This window comes from Lycorma delicatula, chromosome 8 (assembly GCF_047948215.1).
Source record: "Lycorma delicatula isolate Av1 chromosome 8, ASM4794821v1, whole genome shotgun sequence".
Classification (NCBI taxonomy): Eukaryota; Metazoa; Arthropoda; class Insecta; order Hemiptera; family Fulgoridae; genus Lycorma; species Lycorma delicatula.
The window spans coordinates 63,696,697-63,712,661 of record NC_134462.1 but is presented as its reverse complement, the minus strand read 5'-3'; the positions used below and the strand labels follow the sequence as shown (position 1 = coordinate 63,712,661).

General features: G+C 29.4%; 1 protein-coding gene across 4 annotated transcripts in view; it reads right to left on the bottom strand.

The window, feature by feature from the left end:
• The window catches only part of Ae2 (anion exchange protein Ae2), a 406,977-nt gene extending 391,510 nt beyond the window's left edge, over positions 1 to 15,467 (bottom strand). For 3 of the 4 annotated variants that reach the window (XM_075374014.1, XM_075374019.1, XM_075374018.1), the window contains exon 1: positions 15,323 to 15,467. The gene's annotated coding sequence lies outside the window, so the exon portion shown is untranslated. The remainder of the gene's footprint in view (positions 1 to 15,322) is intronic. The other variant, XM_075374015.1, reaches the window with a different exon arrangement.
• Between the last annotated feature and the right edge of the window lie 498 nt (positions 15,468 to 15,965).

Below are 15,965 nucleotides of genomic sequence, written 5' to 3'. Positions count from 1 at the left end.
TGGAAAAAAAATCATCACTTTCCCACCGATATCGATGTGTCAACTCTGTGCACATGCAAGGTCTTGTCTCCTTATGATGATCTGTCAATTCTCTTAGAACCCATCTTGCACTTGTTTTACAGTGTTTGAACTTGTTGGTGAAAATGTTATGAACTATACAAACACTTATTTATAATTTTTCAGTTATCTCAATTGTAATCCGTTGGGCTTCATGGATGAGAGTCTTCGTGAGTTTTAAGCACTGAAGTTGAAACTTCAATTTGACATCCAGAACAGTGCTCGTCAATCACTTAAGTTCAACTGTCTTCAAATGTTTCTACCTACTTATAAAAATTTATCTGCTTCATTCAACTTTGTGTTGTTTGGTCATAGGAGAGTTAATTTTTAACAGTTTTTCACCTTCAGAAAGTAAAAAACAGATCACTTACATGCTGTTCAACTAATTCACAAACTAGAAAAGAGCTTGCGATTGCAAAATGAGATTTTGTGCTCATAAACAAAACAACTTTACTCAAAAGCTGGTCAAGAGTCATCACAGGATTACCGAATTACACTCTGAAAGTATCTTAACCAACTTACCAACTTTCTGCCTCCGCAGCTGTTTGTATCTTTAATTATTGAAAGACCCTCGAATGTTGTAACTGGAATTCAATTAAAATGATTGTTTAATGACTAACAAATCTGACAATAGATGTTTAATGATGCTCACTATCTGTATTACATAAGAACCCCTCAAAAAAGTTTCCTAGATTCATTCACGTAATCTCCAATATTTAATTTGCAAAAGGTGCGTCTGTAAATCTGATAACTAATTGTATGTTTAGGTAACAGATTCCACCAAAATACTAGAACAGTAGACAGTTTTGCACCGGGACTGGTGGAACTTTGATTTATGCAAGTTCTTAACTGTAATAAACAACACCTGTTTATGATGTTCATTGGATTACAAATGCTGGCTATTGAGCAGCCTTTTCATAAATCTGTCTCGGCATGACAGTAAATAGTCTGATCAGGATGAAATTATAAAAGAAAGAAAATGCAGGGCAGGTATTCTGAATAAAGAACTGGGAACAGAAAAATAAATATTAAGATTTTTGGAACAAGAGAAAGGAATCACTACAGACAGAAGAATAGATAAAATTTGACTGTATACTCCGATGCTGCAAGTCATATAAATATAAATGACAAAGAAGACGACAAGACCAAGTTCTGAACAGCAAATATGCTTTAAAGCTTATAATGAGATTATATAAACTTTTAAATAATTTACTTATTATTTTTCTTCTTTGTTTTTCAAAACAAAATTATAGAACCAGATTCAAAAGTACAGTTTTCAGATATATCGACATAAGAATAACATACTTACACTTAGTTATTAAGACCATTCTTTCGTACTTATTTCTACAATTAAAAGAGTATTAAGGTAATATCAATAAATTAAGTAAATTATTGCATAATAAAATAAATATATATAAAATAACATATTAAAATTTAAATTTGTAATCAATAAAAATAAAAACATAATTTATTAACATTAAAAAAACAATCCTAGTCATAAATTAAACACATAAAAATTATTATTGAAATAATAATTATTATAACATATTTAATAGCGAATAAGAATCAAATTACTATTTTAAAACTTGTAAAAGATAAAACTTCTTTAATTAACACTTCATGCCTTATTATTATTATGAACATAAAGATAAAGACTCAGATTAATAAAACTCGTGTTTTTAAAATATAATAAAAATTAATAATTTAAAAATAATATTATTATTTTTAAATGGGTAATTAAGGAACTAACTTTTTAATTATTTTTTTTAATTACTAATGTTCAATGAATATTTGAAAGATCGGGTCGAGAGTACATTATTAGACACTTCTACTCTTTGTCAAATCTTTTTAATGCTGACATCTGAGTAATTTATCTCGTTTGCCTTTCAAACAGTTGGATCTAGTTTCGAATTATGACTTTGCATTGTTTTACGACGACTACCACACAAACACACGCTTCAAAAAGCTTAATTGGCGAATTAGATCATCTAAAAATTAAATTGTACAATAGGTCGTGTCTTCTTTTAAACACACAACAGCATGTTTTATTTCCTTAACCGTATTTATACTATTATATTAATAAAGGTTAGGTGAGGTCGAATCGAGGATAACTATTTTGCAAATTAAATGACGTATTTTCAAAAAGTATAAAAATTTTAGGCCAGTAAGTTTTATGTTGGTTAACCAGTTTTAAACATTTTTTAGATAATTTATATAAGATTACATTTTTTTACTTATATTCGTAAAAACCCGCGATTTTCTGTTTTTCCCCCACAATGTTTTTTTTTTTTTTTACGTTACGTATTGGTATTTCATCTCTAAAGGTCAAGTAATGCAATATTATACCTGTACAGGCACAAATTATTAAGTACTTTTTCGGAATCCGACGGCACTTTTTTTCAATTTTTTCTTCCAAATCAGTGGGTATTTGGAGGTATTTGCTGAGAAATTATAAATATAATCTAAACAAACTTAACCTACGCTCGCTAGTCAAGATCACTGAGCCTTCAATTCAACGCCTTTCACCTTTGAATCAATTTCCTTAACTAAACGAAACAATGATATCTTCACAGCGCAATAACTAGACACAGACTGATTACAGGCAGCGACACCAATGTCTAGTAATATTGTGCAATGTTGTACTAAATAAAAGCTAGCGCGCAGGGGTGATTTTTGTCACCGTGACAAAAACATCTCTGTCACTGTCACGTCACATCAAAGTGGAGTGCGCTCACAAAGGATGACAATCACTAACTTTTTGAAATTCAAGCGTGATTTGTTGATTTGAAGAGACTGCGAACTCATGAGACGTAAAAGAAAATATCGTAAAAAAGAATACTGGGTAACCCCCTTTGGTGTGAAAGGCTAATAAGTGAAAAGTTTTACACTATGTTTCTTTCATAAACTTTGACAACATCCAAATAAATTTTTTTTCGAATGAGTGTTGAAGGTTTTGATGAATTACTGTACTTTTTACTTGCATTAACACACGAAAATACAAACGTGAGATTGTCTGTACCAGCTGAACAAAGACTCGCTATAACTTTAAGTTAAGTAAACAAAAATAAGTAATTTGAATTGTTTTAATAAATAATTAGCTGCAAATTAACAAATTAGCACAGTGTATATAAATGTTGAAAGTGAGGGTGATGCGTATCACCATCCTTAAATTAGGCTCAATTATTGCAGTCCTGGCAAATGTCGTATACTTCGGAATCTTCTTTAGAGTCAGGAGTACATTGTGAAACATAGGATTGAATACTGTTCGATGTGGCTGAGGAGTCTTCGGGTGATGTTGAATAATAATAATATACCGGGTTTTGGAGACTCGGCGGTGGCAAGAAGACAGAATATTTCGTTGTAATCTGGGAATTTTGAGGAATCGCGGGAGGTAATGACAGTGGAGAAGAATTCGTATGATTGCTTGTAGCCCTGGTTTTGGAGACTCGGAAGTGGTAGAGAGACAGAATATTTGGGTTTTATCTGGGAATATTGAGGACTTCTAGATAGTATATACATAGGAGAATAATTTCGCTGTGTACTTGACCTGCGACCAACTGCGATTATCCAACCTGCGACTATCTACGAACTGACCTTGCCCAGATGGAACCGGTTGTTGAGAGAAATATGAGGATTGCATCATTCTATCAGTTTTGTTTTTGAACGTCCTGAATAATTTGTACTTCTAATTTATTCTCCTCCGGGACTGCTTTTAAAAATGGCACCAGAGACAGCGCAAAATGTTTTTCCTCCTCATTGTTATCACTTTCATTATTATTTTTCCCTAAAACCTCAATCGATTTATTTTCGTCAGCTCTTTTTTTATTTAAAATGTTCAGAACCATTTTTTCGTAAGGTTTTTTATTTGTATTTTTCTTTCGAGTATTTTACCTTCGCTGTGGTACATCTTCATTGGTATCTCCATTATCTTCTTCGCAATCACCTTCCTGTACAAAAGCTGCGTTTCCTATTGACTCTCAGTTTTCATGCTTGGGAGAAGAAATAAAAGTTGTTCAGAATATTAGTACTTTCTTCTCTTCTTAGCGGCCTGACCCGACTTGGAGGATTTTTGTTCGCGCAGCTCTCGTGAGAAACAAGCTCTTAAATTTTTCCACCTTTTTTGCACTAGTTTACCTGAAAATAAATATTTAGAATAAAACAATCATTGAATTATAAATATCAATATTATATTAATGTTGATAATAGGTAATTAAGTACCTAAGTTAATGTATATATGTGTTTGAGAGGACATGTGTGTACGTCATAGTGAAAATTATTATTCTAACTCGATCTTAACAAAGAGGTTTTTGTTTCACATATCTCACGACCGCCGCCAGCTTCTACAGTATATCATTTGAATATTTGTTCGATGCCACCACAGTACGAGAAATTGTAAATTCTACATGTACCGAAATCTGAAATTTGTACCAACTATTCATACCAGAAAAGATTGAAGAAAATTGGCTGATTATTTCTAATCACTTTTACCAACGTACAAATTTTCCTAATATACTGGGCGCGATAGAAGGCAAACATATTTGAATAATTCAGCCAGCAAATACAGGTTCACAATGTTTTAATTACAATATATTTTTCCATAATTTTTATGACGTGCGTAGATGCAGATTAAAAATTAAATTGCAAATTCGTATACATAGACGTCAATGCGAGTGGAGCAGCAAGCGAGTGCAGTATATCCCAGAATTCAAACGTGGGTAAAGGGTTGCAGCAAAATCAATTAAACATACCAAACGATTGTATTTTGCCTAATGACGAAAATGGAAAAAAGATGCCATTTTTTCCGGTAGCAGATGAGGCATTTGGCATTTTAGTCGAGGCACATTTTACGACCGTATGCAAGAACATCATTGACTACTGTAAAGAAGATTTACAACTACCGGCAGGTTGTACTTAGCAATAAATGGCGAGTTTTGTACAGGTCTCTTGACGTCAGTCTCGATTTTGCTGATATAACAGTAAAATCATGTTGCATTTTACACAATTTTGTACGTTGCAAAGATGGCATTCGATTTATTGATATTGTTTATGAATGTTCATTACAAAGTATCTCAACAAATCCGACTGATAGAACCATATCAGCAGAGCAAACATACACAATTATTTTGCATTTTACTTTACTTCGCCGCAAAGAGCTGTACCATGACAATATGATAAAATTTAAATAATAAAAATACGTAGTTACCTATTGCACGTAAAGGTAATAATAAATAATATAATAATAAGTAATAATAAATAATTGTAATTTTAAAATAAAAATGTAAAACTTACCAGCTTCCGTTTTTTGTTGTTACAAATTATACCAAGCACTTGAAAATACTATTAGACTGATTTCTTCCCATCCTTCAATTTTCAAAATTATGTCCGAAGAATACTTCAATTGTTTGTCGAAAACTGCTGGTTTTTGTCCACTTATTTTATAAGAACATTATTATCGATATCATCTTCGTTCACAGTCACGTTGTGCGAAGACATTGACGCCGTGTTTGCGTGTCGATAGTCGGAAAACAAATGAGTAAAGGGAACGCGGAAAATGCACGGAGTGACATTTTTGTCACTCGTGCGCGCACGGCTATTAAAACCTAGCAGCGCAGTGACAGTTTTGTCACGGACTTGTTCGCGAGTCGGCAGACGAGAATTTCACCCGGGTGTCACGTCATAACATGCGCGCATCGCCTTACATATCCACACACTGGACAAGAGTAACGAAACATAATCACGGTGACAAAATGCGCGCTAGCTCTAACCAGACATGTTTAAGCATGACCAATTAGTTTAAAGATGAACAATTACTATAACGTAATACGTAAAGAAAAAAAAAGTATTGTGGGGGGAAACATAAAGACCCAAAAACCCTTTTAGAGCACGATTTTCGAAAGATTTGGCTGATTATAACTCACAAAAAGATAGTTCAGAATGTGAAACAGTTCGTATTCCTTACGGCTTCTGAATGGGTCTTTCACACATCAAATTAATTTTTTTTAATAATTATTAAATAATTTTATTATTAATAAATAATAATAATTTAATAATTATTAATAATTACACACATTTAACCAGGCATTTAATAATTTTTTTTTTAAGAAAATGTAAAGCCATCGCAACTACCACTCGCAAAGATATGAACTGTTAACGAATTCCCGTGTAATAAATTAATGTTAAAATTAATCTCATATTTCTAATATGGAGATTCTAAGTTGGCAGATACTTTCTGGAAAGCCAACTGGTCATAGCTGGAAATAATACAATTTACTGATAACATCTTGGACACCATATTTGCCACCCGTTTAATTCTGTTAATTTATAAAAAAAGAATAATTCTAATGTGGCGTAATCACAAAGCAAACACATTAGTGTGTAATCCACCGGGTTGATCTAGTGATGAACGCGTCTTTGCAAATCAGCTGATTTCGAAGTCTAGAATTCCAACATTCAAATCCTAGTAAAGGCAGTTACTTTTATGCGGATTTGAATACAAGATCGTGGATACCGGTGTTCTTTGGTGGGTTGGGTTTCAATTAACCACATCTCAGAAATAGTCGACCTGAGACTGTACAAGACTACACTTACTTACACTCATACACATCCTCATTCATAATACCTGACGATGATTCCCAAAGGCTAAATAGGGAGGAAAAAACATCGTGGATCGATATTTCTTCGAATTGTAATTACCAAAATATCGAATTTTTATAAAAAGCGGAAAAAAATTAAAGAGAACAAAAATATAAAATGTATTGACAAGTTTCAAAAAACCACCAAAACGTATCAAAAATTAAAAAGATTATGGATTTCGCAAGTTATAATCGATCTTCGGAATTAGAGCTCTAAGAACAGATTTTTTTAGGATTCACTAAAATAAAAACCTCACTCCTTCAGTACCTGAAAAATTATTAAAAGCGATCAACGAATTCAAACTTACACACAGCATAACCTTTATTTTTATGTATATTTTAGGAACCTATTTCAAAATCTCAAAACTTGATGGTGCATAACGTGTAATCCAATATTATTAAATCTAACAAATTACAATTTTACCAGTGAATCTGGGTACAAATTCGTTATATTTATGTGTTATTTTCCACGATTTTGAAATCTAATAACTTTCTTTATAATAAATTCACGTATAGTTTTATTCCCTAACCACTTTTTATCAACTTACAAAATTTCATACCGTTCCTGAGATTTATCTTCAAAAAACACAACTAACGTTTAGGATTATTTGATTACCTTTTTAACGTTACTCGACTAGTAATACTCGCAAATTCATATTAATATTCGGATAACTAATCATTTTCATTATTTTTGCTAATTTTAACTTTCTGGACTAACAATTTTCAAATTATTTACCATTATCCAAATAACAGAAAAGTCAGTCACGAATGATTATGTTTAAAAAATGAAAAAAAAAAAAACGGTATGTTAATTTTGAAAAGCTTATAATCTACGTGGTATTTTTTTTTTTTAATCACTAATACGACGCGGGTAAAAACGTATTAAAAAAAATTTCTAACAACTAAAAAACCGACTACTGGCCAGAGTAAAAGTACTGTAGCAATCATGTAATAATAAAATAACATAAATGAGGTTCGTAAGAGACAACGGGTCCAACTAATTATGATTTTCTTGGGATTACGTACATAGCAGGCGCACTGACACAAAATATTTAATCGTATTTTTATTTATAAATATTAATCCACCAATCATCTACTAATGGCTGGGATTTGTTTCATTATCATATTTTCAACACAGTTTACAGAAAACAAGGGGTACCAACTTCTTTAATTTAAAAAAAATCTTCTTGACTGAAATAATATGAAAACGATCGGTACATAGAAAACCATTAATTCAGAAAGATTCAAATTAAGCAACGGCAATTAAAAAAAAAAAAAATTAGTTATTCGGACATTAAATACGACATATGTTTTTAGTATTTGTTCTGAGCGTTTCACACTTAAAAAAATACATCAGAAATGGAAAATTTTACCAAGGTTTTCTTCAGTTTCCTGAAAAAGGTGTCATTAATGAAGTTGATTTGAAAAGTAGGTACAAAAGATAACATCGATAAATAAAATAAGATCATAGTCAATTTTTTACCGTTATTAACCCCTTAAACTCGTCAGGTTATAAGCTAACAGCGTCAAGTGGGGAAAAAATGATGAAAAACATAAAACGCAGATAAAATAAACTGTAAACAATTTTTATTTTACAATAAATTTAAATCCTTTTTACTTATTTATTTTTACAGGTTTTTGGCAATTAATAACCATTAATACTTGCAATTTTTCTCATAATTTTCATTTAGCGCTTTCGTGGGGTTTTCAACTTCTTCAGTAAGGGTTTTAAAAATTTGTAATCCAAAATAATGATTTCATTATCTAATATCAGACTGTTACATTAATACAGTAGTTGTTAATTTTACTTCAATGACCGAAATACAATAGTTAGCATACGATTAGAAAAAAATGTACAGTTAAGACATCGTATTTTTTCATTTTGTTCTTTTTTTTTGAAAAAGAAATTGTGGTAAAAAATTGTGAAAAATTTTTTTTTTTGTGATGAAGCAGAAATCTCTGCAAAAGCACTTAACAGAAATAATGAATAAAGTTGTAATAATTAACATAACATTCCGCTACTAGCATACGATTTGCTAAGCCGAAAACTATTGTTGACAACATTAATTTCACAACATAAAATATAAAACAAGAGAATTAAAATAGATTTTCAACAGATAATGATGTAAATATCGAACAAAGAATGTCCGATTAAGTTTGTAGTAAACAAAATTCAACCAAGGCAGAACTATTGATACAGTTTACCGATCAGACCAATTAAAAGCTAGTTTCAGATAATTCGACAGACACGATTCTTACAAATCCACCTGATAAAAAGATCAAAAATAAAAGATCTGACGTGGACACCACATGACTTCCTTGTACGCCTATTAAATTATATAAACACATTTTTAGCGGCAGTTCATTTAAACTAATTTCATTTGAAAGTGATACGATCCTCCAATTTTTTAATAAAGTGAACAGTTACACAACTGCTGAAATATAAGTTTTTATTAACATCAAATATTTATACAATTATTAATCTAACAATCTTACATGAAATATTAGGATAAAGTAAAAGTCCCTTTATTACTCGTATTATTAGATCAGTATTATTTGTATCTTCCTGAGTTGAGGATTAACAAAAGTTTCAGATTTCTGGTGTGTCGAATAAATAAAAGTTAATAATAATTAAACTATTACGTTTAGTGAACTCCTATATTCTGGTTACGAATGTTAATTTCAACCTTCGGTGTAAAATATTTAGTTTTTATTATCGGATTATTTGGTGTAATAATCAAAAAATGAAAAAGAAACAATCATACAGGAAAAACAAAGATAACATGAAGAAACATATTTCAAAAAAGTAACAAGAAGATGAATATGAAGAGGAAGAAAATGTTAAAACCAAAGAAAGAATAAAAAGATTAAGAGAAGATGATAAATACAAAGAGGAAGAAAACGATAAAACCAAGGAAAAAATAAAAAGTTTAACATAGGGTGATGAATATAAAGAGAGAAGTTTGAAAACTAGAGAACGTGCACAAAAATTAAGATCAGAAGAATTATAACAAACCAAAGAGCGATTAAATGACTGGCAACAAAAAACAAATAAACGAAATGATGATCAACTCCGACGTAGAGAGAATATTGTCCAACAATATCAGAGGAGTAATGAACTAAAAGATAAGAACTTTTTGCAATTTATTAAAGATCGGGCTTGTATGCCTCAGTGTATATGTTCTTGTGAGGGTCTATTTTTCAGTCAGCCTGTAGTTAACTTTATTGTAGATAAAAATAAACAGAAATTCCTGAATAATTAAACAATAAACAGAAATTAAACAAGAAAATCCAAAAACTTCAATTCTAAATTATAATTTTCAATTAATATTGAATAATCAGATGTTTCACCAATTCTATTGCATATACACATATGTAATAATGCCTATTAAATTACATATACACATTTTTAAAAGTACATAAAATTTTATTTCACTAATAATTACTGATTTTTTTTCATTTTTTTTATTATTGAATAATTATTATTTATTGTAAAAGATTTTTACAATCAGGGTTAATAATTATTAATAAAGCAATATATATTTAAATTAAAAAAAGGTTAAAAAAGGAGATGAAGTCTAATTCAAACTGAAGTGCCTTCCCTTGTACGATCCAAATATTTCATTAATTAAAATTTTATTTGGCTATAACTCCGGAACCAATGAAAATAAGTACCACACTTATGATATATCGTTGAAAAGTTCTCAATGAGAGCTTATTACTGCAGTTCAGAAGAAGTCCAAAATTCAATTATTTTTTTTATTTTGGACACTTTTGGTTCAGCTGATTGCAATCAAAAGGGGAGGTGCACAACTAGATGTTACAACTGTTCTAAATCCAAAATTTCAACATCCTACGGCTAATGGTTTTTTTAGTTATGCGAGGTACATACGCTCATTACATTATGCACAGATACATATGTACGTATGGATTCAGGGATGGTCAAGTTGGATATTTCCGTTCCAATCTGAAAACCGAAATTTTTCGCGATCACAAAAGTTCCTTTACTTCGTAAAAATAAGTAAAAATAGAACAGAAAACATATTTATTAATTTGAATAAATTTTAATAACGAACTGTAATTACACATCTGTAAACTCTTTCGTAATCGGAAGTTCTATATATTATATATTCTTTTTAATATATACACATATTTTGCAAACAATACGATCAAGCGATAATCAACAATTCTCGATTATAGTAATTTGACAGGTTAAAAAATGAAAGAAAAGCTTTATTATAAACGTTTCACTGAAATTTAGAGTTCAAAGATGCAAAATTTAAATTCATTAAAATACGAATATTTATACACAGACTGAACAAGATCCTAGAAAACAATAGCTGTTTAAAATTAAAACATTCATACAGAGGTTGTATAACTACACATGTATCAACTGCTCGAACAATAGTTTTAAAAATTATTTTGCTCCATAATATTTTTAAACTTTAAAATAAAAGAAATTCTGTATGAAAGCAAATTTTAATAAACATATAAATAAAAGAAAATTTTCTAACAGTATTACAATATCATGATAAAAATGGATTAAGTAAACAAAACACATTAATTGCAAAATTACCAATTAAATAATATTATTAACAATTTTCATCACAAAATATGAATTAATGAACTATTACAAGAGAGTGTGTGTGTGTGTGTGTGTGGTATAAGAAGTGGATGCCAAAACCTAGTAGTTATGGATGAGTTGATGATATAAGATACAATAATCAATAATAATATACAATACAATAGTCCAAGTACAATATGTGCCAAACATCAGGATAACAAAGAAACTAAAGCGATGAAAAAAAAAGTGAAATGGTTTTTTTATTGCCTCTTCACAGATACAAATACGGAAATTAAATGCCAAAACCATGAGTAGTGATACGAGTTACAAGTAACTCCAAAAAATTGCATATCTTTAAAACTGACAAGAACCTTTGCTTAGCTTACTAGAGAAAGTCAGGAGTGAAACTGTTCTGTTACCTTCTTCAGTGAGCCGATATACGGTTGCATATCAGCACGTCAAACCCGATGAAATGCAGTCGATATTCTGCCTACAAGTGATACTTTCAATCTATTCATTGTCACATAAGAAAGACAGGGAAAGATAATGTAAAATAATGATTAATTTAGCCCTTTCTTTAGTAAAACAGAATATTTTGTGAAAGGAAGGGCCAAATATACTGCTATAATAAAATACCCCTTCAGAAACGTAAGCAATATTTAGCTCTACAAGCAATACCCTTCACTGTGGTTACTACAGTAACTGGATGTTAAACATTATTTCTTAAGAAACAACTGAAAATAGCACAGCCTGCACTTTAGATAACTTACATGCATCACAGTCAAAAAATGCCAGATCCATTAATATGATTGTAATAGCCACTAGTGTGTTTATGTCAATAACTTCCATAATTTGTCACCTCAAATAACTTACAAATTCATCTCCAATTAAATAGCCCTACTCCTTTTTTTTATCTACTTAATGTAGACTTGTTATTTAGCACTGTAATACACACCTCTGAAATAAAAAGGAACCGGCTACTTTTACAGTTTGGCCTCTGGAACCACCACACGGTAATAACCTCAGAGGATGAATGGGGTTGATATGCATAAAAGTAAATGAAGTGTAGTCTTGCACAGTCTCAGGTCAACCATTCCTGAGATGTGTCGTTATTTGAAACCCAACAACCAAAGAACCAGGCTTGTTAACACCGGTAACACCTCATTAATACTGTTCATTATTGTACATAACAGCTTATGAATGTAAGCTGATTTTACGATTAAATAAGTCAAACCGATTTTCAACCTTATAACTGTAAACAGATATTTGTTTTTCTGAATGTTCTAATATTATACTTATTTATAAATAAATCCACTTATTGATACTTGTTAAAAATGTTTAAACGATAACATTTATTAAAATTTTCCCACAGTGAATGGAAATTTATTAAAGTAAAGAAACATACTAAAACCAATAACAACATTTTTATAATATTGATAAATAAAACAAGCTTTTAAGGACAACTATATCTTCAAGAAAGTGTATGCATAGCACATAAAAATCTAACAGCAACAATATTTTGTTTTAAATTGCAGTTCATGTAATTTTATTCAGCAAACAAAATCCTAACAAATGCGACAAGTAACATCCACAAAATTAGAAACTATAAACAAACCAAATAAAAGAGTAAAATAATAATTCCTTCTTGTTTTTCTCTAAACAAACATTTATACATTAAAATGTACAATTTTAACATAATTATTAATAAAAATTATAAATTTTGCTAAAAATCTTTAATGATTACACCTTTTTTATAATAATTAACTTCCGCTTTTGTTGATTTTCATTCAGTTTAACATATTACAATTGTAGTATTTCAGATTCAAAACCTAGATACCAGTGTTCTTGCATTTTAATTAACCAGAAATGGTTAATTCAATCTGGTCTCAGAAATGGTTGACCTCTCTTTTTCTGTTTTGCCTCTGGAACCACTGTAAGGTGTTACCTCAGAGAATGAATGAGGATATGTATGAATGTAACTGAAGTGTAGTCTTGTACAGTCTCAGGAATTGTGTGGTTAATTAAAACCCCACTACCAAAGAACACAGGTATCCACGATCTATTGAGACTGTCCAAGACTACACTTCATTTACATTTACGCACATTATCCTCTCAATTAATACCTTAAGGTGGTTGTGTAAGCTAAATAGAAAAAATAGGTACAAAAGTGAATGTTGTGAATTTTTTTTTTAAATTCAACAAATTTTTTTGTTATAAATTCAGAAGTAAAAATTAATATAGTATTGTTAAAAATATAATAATTGAGCTTTCAAGTACTAAAAGTATGGTTTATGAATTCTTATTATAAAAAGATGTAAACATCAGATATCAACTAAAAATTAAATTTCAAGTTTTGAGATACCATTCAGAGAAATCTGAATGTTGCATCAGAAATGATTATGAGGTATAAAGGTTTGATAATTACCATTACTTGTAGGCAGAAATGTTTGAGTTCTTGTAAAATTGGAAAATAGCATTAAACTGATAAAATGCAGTTTTAGAAATTCAATATATAAAAGAAGGATAGATAAATAGATATAATTAAAATAGATAAACAATCTGAGTTCAACAACAATAAAATTAACTGATAATAAAGAAAAATTAACAAAAAAAGGTTGGCAGGACATCAAATAAGAATGCACACTGAAATAAATCCCCCCAAAAAATTCCAATAATCAGAAAGTGAGACGTACATCATTAAAAGATATCTAAGAAAATTAAGTCACCCCAAAAAATAAATAAAAATATGGTTTTATAATAATATGATGTACACCATACAGATAAAGTTCTGATGACAAAATTTTATTTCCAACAAATAATTAATTTTTACATATATTTACTAATTTTTAAATAGGAAACATAATCTCAAGTTCTTTTTTATTAAAAACTGGAATTTAAAACATTCTTATTACAAAAACAATTTTGCATCAACTTCATACAACACTGTAAGGTTTTTTCTTTTTAACTGAGTTTTTATATTCCAAACTTCACACAAAGGTCTCTTGTTTCTCAAGTCAACATAGAAAACAATTTTATAAGATCACAAATACACTTACATGCACATACATTTTTGTAAAACAGCTCATTCCTTTACATACAGAAAATAAAAATCAAATATTACAAGTTTTAAACTGCTTCCATATCCTCATAAATTAAATTAAAAAGTACTAATAGAATAAAAACTGTACGCTAATCAATTAAAAATGTGCTTTTTTCAACACCTCAGAATTAAAATAATGTTGGTTAAAGAAATAAAATTATTATGGTTATATAAATTTCCCATTTTTCGTTTTCACTATATCGAAAAATATAATGTGACCTTACAATAAGGAATAAAAATTATTTAAAACAAAATACGAAATTAACCGGTAATGAGGATGACCGTTAATAACAATAATGTACGCAAAATAACAATTTATCTCGCACTTTACTTCTTCATATTTGAAATACAAAATTAATTCAAGTTTAAAAAATGTAACAACTAAATAAAATACACAATTAACTAGATAACATACTTTTTAACAGTTATAACCTAGGTTATGGGCGACCACAAAATGCAACAAACATCATGATCACGTACAAAACAAAGACGCATAAAAAAATTATTTTACTTTTTTTTTTGCTATTAGGTTATATTACCAAAACATGACATATTTACACATATGTGAACGATTGTAATCAGTTTTTCTTAATCTCTAAATAGTCCGAAAATGATACAGTTTCAGTTTACTTAAAATTACCGGTAACAATTTTTTTTTTTAATTAATAAAAAATTATGTACAGGTACGATTATATATCGTAAATAAAAAATGTAAACAATCGATAAAAACTGTATGACTCACAATGAGTGCAAAAGAAAAAAAATGGAATTTAGTGGGCATACTAATAATTTTAACATAACAACAACCGCAAATGTCATTTCAATGAATGAGTAAAAAGTAATGTCAACATTACACAACCTATATATATTATGATCGCGAGATCAGTAATATCATACAAAACACTACAGTAAACTTGTTACTTGAATAAAAATGAAACAGATTATTTTAGAAAAATATCCCGAACTTACCGTTAAATGTGTTTTGATAGACACCTTTAAAAAAATATGTACTTCACTTCACTACGATCATTCATAAAACGTTTAAAAAAAATTGTGTCACAACTAAAAACGGAATGTAAACGAAAACAGTAAACGGGCCTTCACAACGCCACGAGGGGCCGGCAAACAGTGCAGCCAACAGTCCCTATATAATTGTAAAAATACCGTAAAATATCGTATTCTACTATAATTCTTTAAATTAAATTTTAACCTGAACTTATGATTCTTGGTAAATGAGTTAATTGGAAAAGAAAATAATTATCAATTCTTGTTACAAACTGCATGTCTAAAAATTTTAATGGTAATTTTTCAAAAAGATAATAATGTAAATGCAAAGTTTTACACCTTTTATGAATATTTCGGTAATAAAACGGTTAACATATAAAATTAAAATACAATTGTTAAAAAAATTTATTGACTCGCAAATATAAATAATTTTAAAGCAAAATTAAGCATAAATAAAGAAAATCAATTTTTGTATAAAACGACTATGTAATATTACCAAAAGCTATTATTTCGCTAATGAATGGGTTTTCTTAAATAGTTAAATATTTTATTGTTTTTTAACATTTCAGCTTAATTATTAAACAATAGATCATATACTCGTGTTTCT